The sequence below is a fragment of the Microtus oregoni genome, unplaced genomic scaffold (genome assembly GCF_018167655.1).
Source record: "Microtus oregoni isolate MIOR12 unplaced genomic scaffold, Mior012 000014F_ref0000157, whole genome shotgun sequence".
Taxonomy (NCBI): domain Eukaryota; kingdom Metazoa; phylum Chordata; class Mammalia; order Rodentia; family Cricetidae; genus Microtus; species Microtus oregoni.
Window position 1 is genome coordinate 16,302,223 of NW_024543073.1, and position 17,141 is coordinate 16,319,363.

Consider the following 17,141-nt stretch of genomic DNA (forward strand, 5'->3'; position numbering starts at 1 on the left):
TCCTCTTCTAATTCCACACAAACACACCACACAACTCCCTTCTTCCCAAGGACACGGCTCGAGCCATTTCTAAAACCGAGATTCTGATCCAAACAGTAGCCAACGCGCCCGCATCTCACCGCTCACAGGAAGACAGGAGGCCTCTGAGCAATTTCCTGGCCCTAGGTTTTTCCATTCCAGTAAATGAAGCCTTCTTCGGCTCAGGAACCTGTCTCTGAAAGCAGCCAATGTCTTACAGAGCGTGTCAATTGTTACACCCTGCCTGGTGTCTTTGTTCTTATATTTTTTCCATTTTTAGTGATCAACAGTTGGATCCTCTGCCCTGGAACTGGAGCAACTGGCTCTCCTAAGGGTCAGTGACTCGTTAGGGCAACGGAATGTGACTGGAGCGTTTCCTTCCTAAGTAGACATTTTGTTTAATAATACATGATTCCTAAATTGCGCTCTTCACCTTGAGAGATTTTCGTGCTTTTATGCTTCATTAGGTTGATCAGCCCCTGAGTTATGGTGTGGACACTGGCAAGGTTAAACCATTTGCCTCAACCCACAGCTTGCTTCGCTTCTAATAAAGTACTTTGAGTTTTTTTTTTAATGCACAAAGGGAATATAACGAATAAAAACGTAGTGCTCTAGTAACTACATTAATCAATAAATTGGTTCCAAGATATTTCCATAAGCTTTTCTCAGCCATATGTGGGCTTCTCCTTGTCCATACTGACTCCTCTTTGTCTTCTGATGTCATTTCATGCTCCTCCTTCTGGTCCTCCTCCTGGCCCTCTTGTTCCTTCTGCTCCTTCTCCTCTTCCTCACTCCCCCCTCCTCTGCTTCCTAGGGTGCTGTAGCTGCTAAGGGGTCTGCTCATAGACCACAAACATGACAACAACCCTTGCCTTCCCCAAAGCCCCACTTTCAGTGATGAGTATATTGCTGATGCTGGAGGAAGGACGGTGGGGAGCACAGAGCACCATCTTCTGTAGGGTTAATGAACTTGAAACGTTTTCATTGGGAATATAAGTATGTGGCCGAACAGAATAGGGGGCACATGGACAGTTTAAGGTCTAATTCACCACTTACCCAACTTGGGATTTCTTCTCAAGTTTTGCACTTCCATTAGGGATGCTTGGACTAGAAAGGTCAGAGGCAAACTGGCTTAGATGAGCACTTCCTGACATAACTGTGCCCCAGGGAGACTGAATCTCTAAGAGCTGGTCTTGTTTTTGTTTTATTGTTCCTTTGAACAGGGGTCATTTCCCTCTAAAGGTCTTTTTTTTTTTCCCTTGAAAGTAACTTAAGCCTTTTGGATCCCTTTCTTCTGCATCTTGAAGATCCACTGGGCAGAAGCCTTGCTGGACTGAGGAGAAAGTGACTGTCTTTATGCTACTCAGCAAACAAAAGCAGTAGGCAAAGAAACCTATGACACCCGAGATTTGAAAGAAAACCCAGCCACATTTTCAAACTAAGGATTCTGTTATATAACATACTAGATGTGTTGAAACCCTTGAAAGGGACTCAAAATGGAAAAAAAAAAAAACATGGATAGTAGATGATCTTCAATGATTTTTGAGCTAGCTTTAACCCAGACATTCTCAAGTGAATATGCATTTACCCTTAATCCCCATGAGTTCCTATCTCAATGATAGCATATGGAGGTGGGGTAGGTACCATGTATGCAGCACTCTGTGGAAGGCACCCATCGCAGAGGAGCCAAGAGCTCAGTAGACAACATTACAAAATATGGCTTTGGAAGCCTGTTCTGTACATACCAACCTTCCCGGGCTTCAGTAAACAAGAATCATAACTTCACAAAATACCCACCCCCTGGTGTTTAGGTTGGACTTCCTTATCCTCATTGAAGGTAGACATGAACATGACACTTGATGCTATAAGCGCAGGTGGCATGGGACACTTCTTTAGAATGTTTTGAGAAGCAGTCCATGATCCCACACCATTTTCTTTCCCCCTACTGTAGCCACATGAAACTTTTTCAGTGACAGCTACTATATTGGTCTAGTGCCCAAAGTTAAGATGCCAAGGTCAAAGCCACGGCTTATTCCTTTGATTGATTGATAGTGAAGCAAAAATAAATCTGTGTTTTCCTTTCTCTTTCCCAGTGGAGAACTGGGACTTTTTTGTATTGAAACATAGCCTTATCTATCCTGACAAATACCCTTTGGATCTGCATGAAAATTAAAATGCAGTCACTATGCATGGCAAAAGGCAAGGGCTTAATAAGCATTAGTGCTTTCTTCTGTTAACAACGTGGTCGCTGCCGACCTGTGTCCACTAGCCACAAGCTAGACTACTCTTCAATGTGTTTTCAGGAAGAATGAAAATGAACTCTAAGACTTGTTAAAGTATTCTGTAAAACCCTTTAACAAAACAAGAGAATCTTAATGGGAAAGGGTTGGGCATTCCCTCCCCGGGAAGAGAATTTTCTCTTTGAAGTTTGCCAAGGGGATAGGAGGTGTGGGTCTTCCCAAGAGGTTACTCAGAAGCTGAGAGTCAGATCAACAGATGCTGAAGGTACCACAGGTGCTCGCTCACTGTGAAGTGCCATGCCGTGTGGCCCTGGGCTGAGATCAGCTGCGAGCACTTCAGGGGACAGAGTTCTGTCTCTTCCCTGTTGGTTCACCTGTCCTGGGGGAAGCGGGTGTCCTTTGCTGGCTCAGCACCCATATATCTGATATTCCCGAAATCACGGTGAAGACGGCCAGACTTCAGTCTGCATTCCCTGGGCTCCTTGGAGGGAGAACAAGCAGGGTCACTGTTGCTGCTTTAGATACACCACTTACAGTCATTGACTTATTCACTGACCACTATAGTCAATTGAACGATCCACTGGATACCTTTTTAGAGCACTTAAATCTACTTTGGAGAGAAAACACCCTCCTAAAATTGCTCTACAAGGCGGTGTCTTTGATCTGAGAAGGGTAGCCTCAGTTGATCAGTTTAGAAGACACAAGCTGGTGCGGTGGATCTCAAATTGGTGACACATTTGAGAATGGGGGAAAGAGGAACGGAGTGTGGATGCGACTGCTGAATAAGACATCTACTTACGAAAGTAACACCAGACCCCAGAGGCAGAACCTGTCTTCAGAGACAAGTAGAAATGTAGGGAGGCGACAAAGGAGGATACTCACTCAAGCATCGTCCCAAAGAACCATGAGGGAGCATTGTGTTCAGCATGGAGGGCATTGCCAAGCGGGCAATGATGGCCCTGACGTTCTCAAGGGAACTTGTTTTTCGCCATGCCAGACTATGGTGTACATGGAAAACATCTGACACCACTGCCCACCACCACCCACGGCATGCCAACTGTATGCCTTAGGCATTATGTCCCCCAAAAGCATACTTCTTACTCCGACATGCCTCTACGGGGTGCTACTTTGCTCTTAGATGAGAATCATGAGTCTTGAGTAAGAGAGTCCTTGAAGGAGAAGTAACAAAAAGCTCCCAACAGGTCATAAAGGACCCCACTGAGGAAGAAAGAGCCAAGGAAAAGTCCACACTAAGATGACCTTCATTGCTGTCTGCGTCTTGCCCTGACCTGTGAACTTGGAGTTCAAAGAAGCAGAGCCAGCATAAAGTGTCGTGGATGCTCAGAAGATGGGCTGAGGGATGGAATAGAATGACCTGGAGAAGGGAAAGGACAAGCAGAGGGGCTCTTTAGAATGAACACTCTGACTTTCCTTGGCCGCCATAGCTGTTGCAGGAACCTTGAAGGCTGTGCTACAGATCACAGAAGAGACTCGGGTGGGGAAAAGTATCACTTCAGCATTTATAGCAGCTGCCCACTTGGGGATCTGCCATGCCCATTGGAGACTCTCTCCCTGTGTATTTGGTTGTTGTGATATTGGGAAGGAGAGAACAGAAGATGAAGGAAGAGAAAGTAGTGTTTACAGAGTACCTGTATGGCCAGGCAGGGTTCTAAATATGCTCAAGTGTGTTCTATCACAGGGGTTGATAAATCAAGAAGAAACATACATTCGAAAGCCAGAGACCACAGCTCCGAATTCTGTCTTCTTACCAACTATAAAAAGTTGCTTAATCTCTGAGCCTCAGTTGCTTTATTTCATGAGCCTTGGTTGCTTTTTTCATGCAGAAAAAAAATGAGTATTATAAAAGCAATAACTGCAGGATTATTACAGTATTATAAAGTATGAAAGATAAAGGCTATCAAACAAGGGAGTAACTAATGCTAGCGTTTCATCTTCCTGATAACGCTGGTCAGATATTCTCAGGGCTATGCAAGTGACAAAAAGAGACTGGAGGCGAGGTTAGGGCTGGAGACTAAAAGCAAAAATCCCTAATTTTCATTCATTCCAAGTTTCTTGTTTTCCCACTCCAATGTACTTCACCTGGGCTTTTTAAAAGACAACCACTGTGGTCGCTCTCACCTTGACAATGGGCCCAGGATGCTCTTTACTGGGATCATGGGGGTGGGCAATGTCCTGTGTCAGCCGTGACGGACAGGACAAAGAGCGCACACATGAATGTAATCTGCTGGCCAGGAGACAGAAAGGCAGACCTATGGACATGGTTGAGGTCACCTTATGTATAGAATCATGTTGGAAGCCTGAAAATTGTTTGAAAAGAGACTTAGAAAGAATGAACGGCAGTGGGAGGAAACGAGGCTGGCAGAAGCTTTCATCCGAATTCCTTTCCATATTGGTAATAATTTTTCTGGAAGGCTTGAATTTAATCTTTTTTTATTTAAAGGTCCTAGCTCCGACATAGAACCTCCTCCACATGGGGTGGCCAAGGACAGTAGCTACCACATTGAGAACAATCCTTCTCAGAGAAATGACTAATTCCCAGAAAACAGGTTATTTCTTCATTGTCTGACTTGCCTGACAATTCTGTTTTTAAAAAACAGTGTCAGTCTTCACCAAACTCAGGACCAAGTGGTCTATTTTAAACTCCGCCTTCAGGTTCCTTTCTCTTATATTCAAAAACCTCAAGTCACGTGACACCCCAGTAATATGCACAATTTTTATGTAACAGTTAAATAGATTTAATTAATAATTTAATCCCCCTTGCAAACACTATAACCCCCAAGCCAACTGTTCTGTTAAGCCAGAAGGTTGCTCTTAATAATAAAGTTAAATATGCATCCGTGAGATGATCTAGAACTGAAATTATCAACTGGCTGAATACTGAGTCTGCTGTGAGAGTTCCCGCGAACTTCCCTTTGGCCCTCTGATAAGTGTGACCCTCAGCATTTTGGTTTGTGGCAATAGCACACTCTTGGCTTCTCTTCTCTGGTGCAGAGGGGCTCATGGTGTTTTTCCTTTCACAGCCATTGGTGATGGAGAGAAGAGTGTCCTTCACACAAACTCTAGGCCCAAGCTCAGGCAACTGTTCCCTTAGGTGTGGGTTTTGATGCATCAAATATATTATGGCTACGAACACGAAAAGTTGGCTGAAGCTGAAGACCTAGGAGCATGTCCGTCCTCTAGCCTGAGCTCCCTCAGGTGAACAGCCCCCCAGACGAAGCATCTGCATGAAGCTCATCTTCACTACCCGACTGGGACCAAGGCAACGTGGGTGAGAAACTGCCCGTGTCCAGCTGCTCCGCTTCCTCCTTGGCAGTTTCTCTGTCAGCTCAGCCTCAATAGTGTGTCAACAGCAGTGACAAGTGGTGCCTAAGCAATCTTGGCTGAGTGTTTCCGGGGTGACAAGACCGTGTTAAAGACATCACATGTGCTCGTTCATATGACTGTCAGAGCATCGCAGGCAGTAACATTCTTTCCTTCATTTTTTTTTTTCAGTGAAGGAACTAAAACACAAATAGGATAGGAAGTTTGCTCAAGGTCAAACGGACAATAAAAGAAGGAACTATGACTTTGGAGATGATTGATAGATAAAGGAAGAAACAGGGCAATAATAATGAATACTAATCGGGTAGTAGTGGCGCACACCTTTAATCCAGCACTCAGGAGGTAGAGGCAGGTGGATCTCTGAGTTTGAGACCATCCTGGTCTCTGGTCTACAAAATGAGTTCCAGGACAGCCAGGGTGATATGAGATGTTTTAAGCCTCTCACAGAATTAGTGTAAAACCATCAGGAACTCAGAGGGCTTCTGTCTGGGACAATAGAAAAATGGTTTACTATGCAGTCCCTGGCCTGTCTAGTTCTCATGTGGTTATGGGGGACAGCAAACACCCTTGGAAGATGGGTTCATGGAGCAGAACACTAAATGTGCTCCCTAAATTCTAGTTCAAGAATAGGACAGAGTGTGTGCCACTAGCCTCACAGGTATACAGGGACAGTCATTTTTAACTCATCAAAGACATTTCTACAGCAAGGTGTATGGGTGGGGTGAGGCATGGCTATGTATGGCCAAGATGCTTGATGTCACAGGGGTTCTCAGAGAGCTGTCTGCGTTTAGATGGTTTCCTCTCTGTGAACTAAAACTGCAGTCGAAGCAGGAGATGTATCCCTCATGGTGAGAGATTTTTGGCTTGATTCCATTTGATTTGAAGACATATTTAGATTTTTTGGGTGACACTCTGGAGAGGAGGTTCCCTGACATTAATGTTTGACAGCAGGTCAGGCTGATCTAATTTAAGACACATTCAGCTTGAAAAATGAAATTCATGGTAACGTAATGGCCTCAAGCCTCCGCACAAAGCCATACTCTCATAACTTCCAACCATGTCTATCTCAGTTTCAGGTCATCATTGATGCCAGCTCCTAGAAGATGCTTACCTCGGTGACATTAGCTTAAGGGGAGCACAATGTATTGCAGCCTCTCCCATTGGGTTGTCAGAATGCAAAAGAAGGAGAGGAAGAAGGAGGAGGAGGAGGAGGAGGAGGAGGGAGGGGAAGGAAGGGGAGGGGAAGAAAGAAAGACAGAAAGAAAGAAAGAAAGAAAGACAGACAAACTGAACTCGAGGCCTCTCTTTCCTCTACCCTAGGAAAGCACCCATCTTATGAACAGGGACAGCTCCACTTCATAATCAAAGGATTCCCGCATAGCACTCAGGTGTGAGACCCTAACGGCACTAAGTGATCACAAGAAGTGGTCCTCTCAGCTGGTACCGAAAGAGCGCTGTGCCATCCAATCCCTGCCATACAGGAGACACCTGAGAGATGAACAACATGTGTGGTCCCAGCGCTGGCAAGCAAGACGGCGGCGATTCATCCCAAAGAGTTAGCCTTAGCGTATGATTGGGACTGCTCCTGAATCCTGTCTTACCACTGTGCCCCGATACCTTCTTGGGCTCCCAGATCACCCAGATTTTACATGTTGCCAAGAGGATAGGAACCAATAAACGAGGAGGCTTTGCCTGCCTTTGGATGTGGCATTTTGTGACAAGTTGGCAATGGAGTTATAAGAGGAAAAGAAAATCATGAGGTCATTCTGAAAGAATGACAGGACTTAAAACCACATGCATCCTTAGACGTTATTGGTCTAGTCTGCTGCTTTTTTTGGCAAAGGGACCAGCAGCTCCGTCACATGGTTAAGGTTCTGCTGTGGGTGGTCTGGTATACCTGCCTTGGGCTCAAGATTCCTTTCTTTCTTCCTTCCTTTCTCTCTTTCTCTCTTTCTTTCTTTCTTGCTTTCTTTCTTTCCAAAGCCAAATTCCATTAGCAAGTCTACCATATCTTCCTAAAGATATTCTATGCAAATTGAAACTAGACTCTGGTTTTCTGTTTGCTTACAAACTGATCCATTCTACACCATCAAGGCACCGTGGCCTTTCCCCTGAACCATACAGGGTGGATATTATTCCTTTAGGAGAACATATAGATTTGCATCATCCTCCCCGACTGGCTAGTTAATCAGCTTTCTGAGGTATGATTTACATAGTATAAAAGTAAGTCTTTTTAAATATTCAGTGTGATGGATTAACTCCGGCCATCACTAAAATCTGACTTTAGAATAATTTCATCAATCGCAAGCCTTCCTTCATAGTTAATAACCGTCCTTCTATAACTCCCATCCCAGGTCCAGACAACCACAAATCTGCTTTCTGTCTCTGTCATTTTGTGCTTCTAGAACCTTCCGCACAAACAGAAGCTCTCAGCATCTCTTGTGTGTCAGTCTCCTTCAGTAATGCTGTGCCTGACCCCTCTAATGGGGAGGATGATTCGAAGACTCGCCCACAGTGGTGTGTGTATCAGAAGTCCCTTCCCATGCCTGGCCGTGTTCCATTCCATCAACAAGCCAGAGTCTGTCTACTAACCAACCGATGGTCCTTTGCATTATTTTCAGTTTGGAATTATTACAAACAATTCTACTGTGAATATGTCAAGTTTTCGCATTCTTTTCAGAGTGAAGTTGAACCATACGGTGGGTGCACATCTGTACTGGTTTTCAGTATATCAGTAGTACCCCCTCTACATCCATTCTCTAGTGTGCAGTGAGAGTCTAGCCCGCTGCGTATCCTGGTCCGCACTTTCCATCTTCCTGGCTTGGAACATGTAATCTGGTTCACAAAGGCATCCCTGCACAATTCAAGTCTGCATCCTCATACCGTAGCAAGTGCTTTTCCATTTTTGCATTTCCTCTTTACTTTCAGAAAATTTCCCCATTTTTAGTTGAGCTAGTGTATCATTATGAAATTCAAGCAGTTCTTTATATAGTCTGAAAATAAAGTCTTCACCAGATAAATGTTTTGAAAATATTTTCTTCTAGTTTTTGATATTTCATTTTTCTAGTGGTATCTTTTTTTCAAGAATAAATGTTTTTAGTTTGGATAAATCCTATTTATCCATTTTTTCTTCTTGCTGTTGTGCGTGTGTGTTTGTGTGTATGATAACAAGACATCTTTTTTCCAACCAAAGATCTTTTAATTTTTAGGTATCTAACACTTTTTTTTTGAGACAGGGTTTTACTGTAGCTTTGGAGCCTGCCCTGGAACTTGCTCTGTAGACCAGGCTGGCCTCGAACTCACAGAGATCCGCCTGCCTATGCCTCCGCCTCCCGAGTGCTGGGATTAAAGGTGTGCGCCACCATGGCCCGGCGTATCTGACACTTTTAAGTCACCGTCACACCAGAGCCAAGACACAGTGCTAGTGCCCCATGTATTTATCTGGGTCTGTCGGGGGGATGAAAACTGACGTCTGGGTTGAGTTTGTATTTTCCTATTATAAAGTGGGAAGACTAGTGTTCGTTTTTTACAAGCTTACACGTCCGCTCCATTTTTAAAAGACACCATGTTAATGTAATCTTAGCGTCATAGCATGCTTTCATTTTTAACATTTGATGTTCCTGATCTATTCGAGATGTATGTTAAGAAACACAGCATGTTGTCAGTTTATTGCACAGGGGCCTAATTCCCATGACTCCTGCTCTCCTCAACCGCACACAGTAGGCAGATGGAACACTTTATGAGTTGTTCACAGGAGCCCTTAGCTGTCTTTCACCTTCTCCCTGGTGCCTCCTGCTAATGAAATTCAAATGCTAGAGAACACCACCAAGAGAAACACATGAACATGGGAAGGCTGGGCATGCAGCGCGAAGAATCGGCTCACCTTCGACACGATGTCCTCAAGTCAAATAAATAATTGACGGCCAATCTTTGGGCTCTCAGTCTTCTATGAAGGCCATTGGTTTTGAATAGGCTGTGTATTCACACAGCCGTGTGTAAGATGCTGTGGCAGGTCCAACAAGGGGCAGCATTTTATTAAGTAAGCCAGTTCTCCCTTCCAAAACAGCCAAAGCAATTGAAGACCAAACACACTTAGTACTTTACATCCAGAAGACAAAATGGGATTGGCTCCGCATGAACCGTCCTCCCCAAGGAATGCACTAAAATGTGACACTACCCCTCTCTCAGGAGAGCCAGAGGCATGTAAGCCGCCATACTGCCCGATGGCAGGGAAAGGTTTTGAAGAAACACGGAACGGTTCACCTTCTTCCAAATAATGTGGTGTTGGCCAGAGCCTTCTGTACTAAAACCTAGGCTTCAACCTCTGTGCTCAAACCTAGAGCCTGAACTGCAGCCAGGACGCTCACGGAGAATTATCTGTTTCTCAAGTCTTTACCTCGTGACCAGACTCAAGAGATTGTGTGGGAAACAGCTGGAGCAGCACGAGGGCTATGGGCCACACGGGAGGAGATGCCCACGTGAATTACCAGGGCCTACAAGATGGTCCACATAGATGATACATACTGCCTTATAAACCCTGCCAATGAAGTCTCAGCACGTTTTGTATGCTTCTGACCCCACGAAATCCAGTTCTGGTATTTCAGGACCCTCCTCAAAAGACTGAACACACAAATGTTCAAAATGGGTCAAGATAGACTTTAAAAATAAAAACTTCATACTAGAAGATCCTGCTCTGTGCCCTGCCTCCAAAACTTTGCGGGTTAAGGGGGATGCCAGAGCTAGGAGAACAGTCAGCAAGAAACAGTGGCGGGCCCTGCTGCAGTAGTTTCCCCAGGAGACGGCTGAGACCCAAAGTTCCTCTGCTCCCGGCACTGCTATGGAAGGGGGCCAGTGAAGGAGAGAAGCCCTCTTGCGTCCCAGCTGCAGCAAGCGCAGGCACTTCCTGTCCTCTCCCTCGCTCTTTCCGCTGTTTCCTTTCCCCACCCCTCCAACAATAGCCCCTTCTTGATTTCTGTTCTGAGAGGGAACGGTGAGTCCCCAGCCGAAAGGAAACTCTGAGGATTCTTTCCTCGGACTTTTCTAGATGAGGGGAATGAGGTGTGTGTCCTGGCAGCTCCCCTTTGGCTCCCGTGCTGGACACAGAATCCCCGGAGACACTGGCTGACAGCGGAATTTCATGAGTCATTGCGGGAGCTTTCTAGAGAAGCTGGGATTCTCTCTCTCTCTCTCTCTCTCTCTCCCTCTCTCTCCCTCTCTCTCCCTCTCTCTCTCTCTCTCTCTCTCTCTCTCTCCCTCTCTCTCCCTCTCTCTCCCTCTCTCTCCCTCTCTCTCCCTCTCTCTCTCCCTCTCCCCCCTCTCTCTCTCCCCCCCCCCTCTCTCTCTCCCTCTCCCCCCCTCTCTCTCTCCCTCTCTCTCTCTCTCCCTCTCCCCCCCCTCTCTCTCCCTCTCTCTCTCTCTCCCTCTCCCCCCCTCTCTCTCTCCCTCTCCCCCCCTCTCCCTCTCCCCCCCTCTCTCTCTCCCTCTCCCCCCCTCTCCCTCTCTCCCTCTCCCTCCTCCCCCTCCCTCCCTTGTTCCTTTTCTCTTTCCCTACCTTTCTCTCCCCCCCCATCCCGCCCCCCCCAGATTTTAAATGTCTTTTTTTCTGTGCTGGAAATTAAACCCAGCAGCATTGTTTAATTGGTTCTCAGATTGCTGCAAAAACAGAACTTTTTTTTTTTTTTTTTTTTGAGTATTGTGTCCCCAAATCCACCACCTGACCTTTGGGTTTCTTCATCCTGAGCTGCTGATCTGGGTAAGCAGCAGAGCCTCACTTTGGTTTCTTACCCCAGATTCCTGCCATCTTCTAGAACCAGGGATCTGCCCTGACTGACTTTGATTTTTCGCACCAAAACCGCACTGGAAATGCAATACCCTGTAGGATAGGGATCTTTGGGATGGAGTTTGTTTGCTGGACCATACAGTAACAGACATGCCAAATGCTGTTCTGAGCTGAACAGAGCAGAGACTAGTCTGGTAAGGCCCGCCGCTAAAGGACAGTCCATTGTTGAAGAGTCACAGTTGGCAGATGGCTTTGTAATGCCTTGAAACAGGGACCTTCATCACCCTGTGTCCCGCAGGCCAAACCCTCATTGGTGTTGCTTGGATTAGAATAGGTGGCAGAATTGTGTGGAACTGTGATTTGGGGTTCTATGATGGAAGGAAGGACATGTCTCATCCAGTAAGTCTGGGTTGGGATCTGAGGCTCCCCACTCCTAACATTTGAGGGGTCCTGCCTGAAGGTGTATCAGCTTCAGCTGCCCTCCCTTTCTTAGTGAGGAAGCAGAATACAAGCAACTTCAGTTTGGGGGAGCATGTCACTTTCTCCTCAGTTTGGGGGAGCATGCCACTTCCTTTGGCTTGTCTGCCTTTCTGCAAATCAGAGATGGGAAAGCACACGCTGCCTCCTACAGCAGGAGACTCTGATGCATTCAGGCCCTGGGAGGGCCCCAAACCTGGTAAGGGCTCTGACCCAAACGCCATCTCTGGTTACATCATCATGCCCTGACTTGGTGGACACAAAGAATGAGGTCAACGTGGGGCCACAATACATAGAAGGAAGCAGAGGGGTGGACCAGAACAGCCTTGTGTTTGGGCTGGGATCTAGGGAGACAGGCTTCATCAATAGGGACAGGCAGAGCTTTTTCAGGCTCCACTGCAATAGCAGAAAGCCTGGACACTACTGTCAACTGTAATGACCGTCAACTTTCCGTTAGGCATTTATATTTTCCCCACTAAATTTGCCAAATAAATGGAAGACTGGCGCAAGCCGATTTTGGCTATCTTCATAGATTTTTAATGAAGTGAAATACACTCAACAGGGGCTTCCCGCGTCCCTCCCTGAACTCAGCCCGCTTTCTGGGCTCCCACCAGACTTGGCACTCCTCATTTGCGTGCACAGCCTTGCCTACAATCAACTCAAGAGTGCGGCCATCATTCTCCCAAGGCCGAATCCTGGCCTGTGGCTCTTCAGCCAAGAGAAAACAAAGAGTCGTTCTCGCTCTCTTGCCAAAAACAATTTGCTAGCCCATCATCTGCCCAGAAAACAAATGGAAAATAAAATGCCACCAACAGTCTTCCAGTGTATCTCTCTGACAAATGTTTATCTTCCATGAACGAGTAGGCGGGTTGCCTGCCAGCATGACACCTGTAAACATGTGTAGCAGCCCCATATGTACCAGTAGAACCAGCCCATAGAATTCCAGTCAGTACCAGTGTGGAATTGCCAGCAGTGTGGGATTAGCTCGACCCTCCCTTTGCCCAAAGCTTGACCTGTTCCCCCCCCACACACACTTAACTAATTAATTGCTTCATTTGGCATTATATAAAGACAGCACATTTCACTGGACAGCCCATTTATTTACAACTCACCTATTCAACAGATATTTATTATGCATCTATTTTATGTCATGTGCTGTTCTAGCCCTGGGCATTTGACAATTGACGGAAGCAAGTCCCTCTTCTGTGGTTCTTCTCAGTTACCCTCATCCTCTCATCACTGGTTTTATCCAGCCCTGTCATCTCCAAACAGAAAATGGGGGCCTACAAACAAACAACAACAAAAAACACCTGCCAAGCATTGCTCGGGGAGCGGCAGAAGTTGGGTCTGTGTTCTGGCTCCTGATCTGGCCTTTTTCTCCAATACCACGCCACACAGAAAGGCACCTTTAGCACAGTGGCATAGGATCCCCAGGCTCCATTTTATGAGAGCCTGTGTTCTGGTGAAAGAATCCCAAGAGCTTGGACTCTGGGTGGTGGAGTCTGGGTGGTTTTCGCTGTTGCACGTCTTGTTTTCAGAAAGTGGAAGGAAGTTTGGGAGCTAAATAAAAGTATCATTTTTTACTTGATGAGCTAACAGACATGCTGGTTACAAAGTTTAGAGTGAGAAACAATAGTTGATGCGGGCATGCCTCCTCCACCGCCCAGTACACACAGCGGGTTCGGGCTGACACCTTCCTCCTGAGGAACCCATCACCATGTGAGGGTGAGGGCTTGCTGCAAAAGCTTAGGGAGAGGGAACTCCACTTCATGTCCCTTCCACTGTTTTGCCTTTTGCCTAAGTCGTGACACAGCCACCATCGTCTTCAGAATGAGTGAGTGTCTATACTCCTCCACAGCCAGGGAAAAGGTCACCCACAGTGAAAAGCTTGAACATGGGGAAGTGGGTGAAAGGAAGTACAGACGGCTGCAGCATCATTCAGTGCCCTTCCCACATGCATCTAAGTGGAGAAGTTTGGTCCCAAAGGAAGCCTCTCCCAGCAGGGAACGCTGGAATGCCACTGTCACTCTGTCAGCTAAGATTCGAATTTCTGTCATCAAGAGAGATAGACAGCCAGCCGGCTGGTGGTGGCGCACATCTTTAATCCCGGCACTTGGGACTCAGGGACAGGAGGATCTTTGTGAGTTTGAGGCCAGCCTGGTCTACAGAGTGAGATCCAGGATAGTCAAGGCTACACAGAAAACCTTGTCTTGAAAAATTAGAGAGAGAGAGAGAGAGAGAGAGAGAGAGAGAGAGGGAGGGAGAGAGAGAAAGAGAGAGAGAGAGAGAGAGAGAGAGAGAGAGAGATTGGTTCGGGATGGGTGTGCTTGGTGTGTACCCAACTTGAAAATTATAAGGAATAATCTCTTTTGCTAAATCAGTGGTATAGTAACAAGCAAGAATAATTACCCAAAAGATGGGAATTTTAGTCTATTCTCTCAATTTTCAAAACACAGGCTACCTAAGTATGAACATATAACTCTGAAAAAAAGTCATGGCTGGCAGTGATTGCCACCGTGACTTTCCCAGCTTTGCGTTACCTGCTGCTCATCCACAATTCCTCTTAATTCTCAGAATTTATTGTATTAATGCAGTTTTACATTTGGGGACACAGACTTAGGACCTGATCTGACCTGAACCCCACAGTCAGTAAGTGACAAGATTGAAATTCAAGCTCAGTTTGTATCTCTGGAGCCTGTGCTATTGGGGCTCTGCCTGAACTCCTCTGGGTCACCCATGCATACACAACCCTGGGGTACACATAGCATGACGAGACCCAAACTTTTTTAATTGAGGGTGGGGCATGACCAATGGAAGAACAAGCACCTAGCACACACCGTAAATTCAATCCCTAACACCGCTCCAAATATTGATGACACCTTGGTAATTTAGTTATTGGTACTGTTTTGGCAGGAATTAATTGATGAAGTCTTGTATGAGTTCTGGATCATTCCAAATTGGAATTTCCCTAATGAGACCAAAAAGGAGCCTATGATGTCCCTAAAGGAGAGTCACTCTGGAAATTTCCACAAATGCCAACACACTCTTTGGAGTTGAATAAAAGATAAATTGAGCAGCAGTGACCTAGGCTAAAGTCCCTGGAGGATTTTCTTTTTCCTGAGCCTCTGCCCACCCCCACAGTATCCAACAGCTATCCTGGCAATGACCTCACTACCCCAGCTCCTTAGTCTTGGCCTCCATGAAGGGATACAGTGAACATGGCTCCCCACTTTTGCCTGACTCGTCTTTAAACAGAGTGACCCTGAAGTCATTTGTCCCCCTCTCATCACATCCGAGATTCGTTCTCCATAAGCAAAGTCCCCCTGCTATTCTTTTACTTGGGATATTAATAATATCAGGAGAAATGAAACCGAAAGGAGCCAAGCAGGGTCCTGCGCAGGGGTCACACTGGCCGAGAACTCATGCGAAACGCCCAAAAGGACCAGGCTTAGAGCCTGCTGCCCTGAGGTGGGTAAGATGGGGTGGCTGGGGTAGGTGGTAGGAGAGCTGGGCCCCACTGGCCACCGCTGTCACACACTCACTCAATTCTTTAGTGGGCAATGCCACTCATGCCTCTTCCGTGTAGCACGTTTTATAGGAATTCTAAGCAAAGCATTTTCGAAACAAAGAAAAATAAGCCTGTTAATAACGTAGGACAAACCCTAAATTAGCCGTCCAGTTCTATTAGATTTTTCTCGCCTTTATTAAGAAGATGGCTCAGTTTTGAATAAAGATTAATTACCTGATCGTGGTTAAAACGTAATCTGAACAAATTAATCTTAAAATCACTAGCTAGCTGTGCCGCACTCTTCCTGCCCTGAGGATTTCAGCCTGTACCCACCATCGAAATGAATAGTTCAAGAAATGTGTGCAGCCACTGCCTTCTCCCCATCCAGCACCTCACTGGATCAAATTATTAATATCAGCAGCTACGTCCCCGTCTTGGCCCAACCTTGGTGACCTGTTTTTGACAACATGATCCTGGCTCCCTCATGGCTTGCCATAATAAGTTCTGGGTAACATTATCCTCTGTGACAAATGCAAAGGAGGCGACTTGGATGTTTAAACACCGGGGGCACCGTGTATCTACGCCTGGCTACTTTGCGCTGTTCTGTATAGTGCCTAGAAGAGCAGGCTCCGAGAGACTATTTTTCAATTGCATCCGTGCCTTAGCTTTTCATTCTCCCTGAGACAAGCAATCAATCCAAATCCTCCCATTCCAGTCACACGCGGATTTTCAAAATCAAAGCTATATGCCCTCGAATCTTTGCCTTCTTTAGTGTAGCACATGACACCCCCCATTGACAGTGGACAGTACATTTACATTTACCCCACATGGGGTGCCTCTCACAGAAGCCCCCCACATGCAACACTATTGCAGAGCAATGTTGCCCTCCTTCTCCTCCCTCTCTAGTGACAGAGCGACAGTCACACATGAATAGTTCCCTGTGAGGACCGTGGAATACAGAGTGAAAAGGAGAAAGCAAAAAGGGACCTCAAGACAGACAATTTAACAAAACCCCTGAGCAAATAGCAGTTCTCAACAGACACCCCAAGGGGGTTCCCAGGATGCAACCCTGGGGAGCAGTGATCCCACCAGTGGGACATTACCACATGTCCCAGTGGCTCCTAGTTAACCCAACCAAGTAGTCTGTGCCAAAAAAATAATTCAGATTTAACACAGCCCCGATGCAATTCTATTTCCAGTTCTGCCAGCCTCAGCTCTGCCAAGCGTTCATATTCTCTTCTGCAAAGAGGCATGAGTTCACATTCTGGGCCATCCATCAGTCACACCTTTTGATTAAGAAGCAGCCCAGTGGTTTCTGTGCAAGATGCCGGGTCAGCCTCCATCGCAAGGACATTGAAATGAAGGTAGAAAGGATTGTGTGGTCACTTACCAGCTCCTGAGGGCTGAGAGGCTGCGGCCCCACCGCTTTACCTGGTCTCTGGCTGTCTCTGTCTTTCCCTCTCTCTCTCTCCCTCTTTCTCTTGTGTACAGACTGCAGGGGAACTTAAAGAACTCGCAGGGACAGTGTTTCAAATGACTTAAGAAGGAGAACAGGAACAATACTTCGTTCTCTTTTTCTCAGATGAGTACCTTCGGGAAGAAGGAAGGAAGGGAGGGGAGAGGGAGGAAGTCAACAACCCTTCGCTTTCCTGAAAAAAAATAAGGAAACAGAAGATAGACATCTCATTTTCTCTTAAACAAAAATGTTGGGGGGGGTGGGAAGAAAGGAAGAAAATCTTTACGAAAAAGAATTCCTCAAATATGCGCTCTGCCCTGG

At 46.2% G+C, this 17,141-nt stretch overlaps 1 protein-coding gene across 1 annotated transcript in view; it reads right to left on the minus strand.

Annotated features, from left to right (window-relative positions):
- Positions 1–16,883, minus strand: part of Znf366 (zinc finger protein 366) — a 63,942-nt gene extending 47,059 nt beyond the window's left edge. Inside the window, exon 1 of the mRNA XM_041663455.1 lies at positions 16,755–16,883. The gene's annotated coding sequence lies outside the window, so the exon portion shown is untranslated. The remainder of the gene's footprint in view (positions 1–16,754) is intronic.
- Between the last annotated feature and the right edge of the window lie 258 nt (positions 16,884–17,141).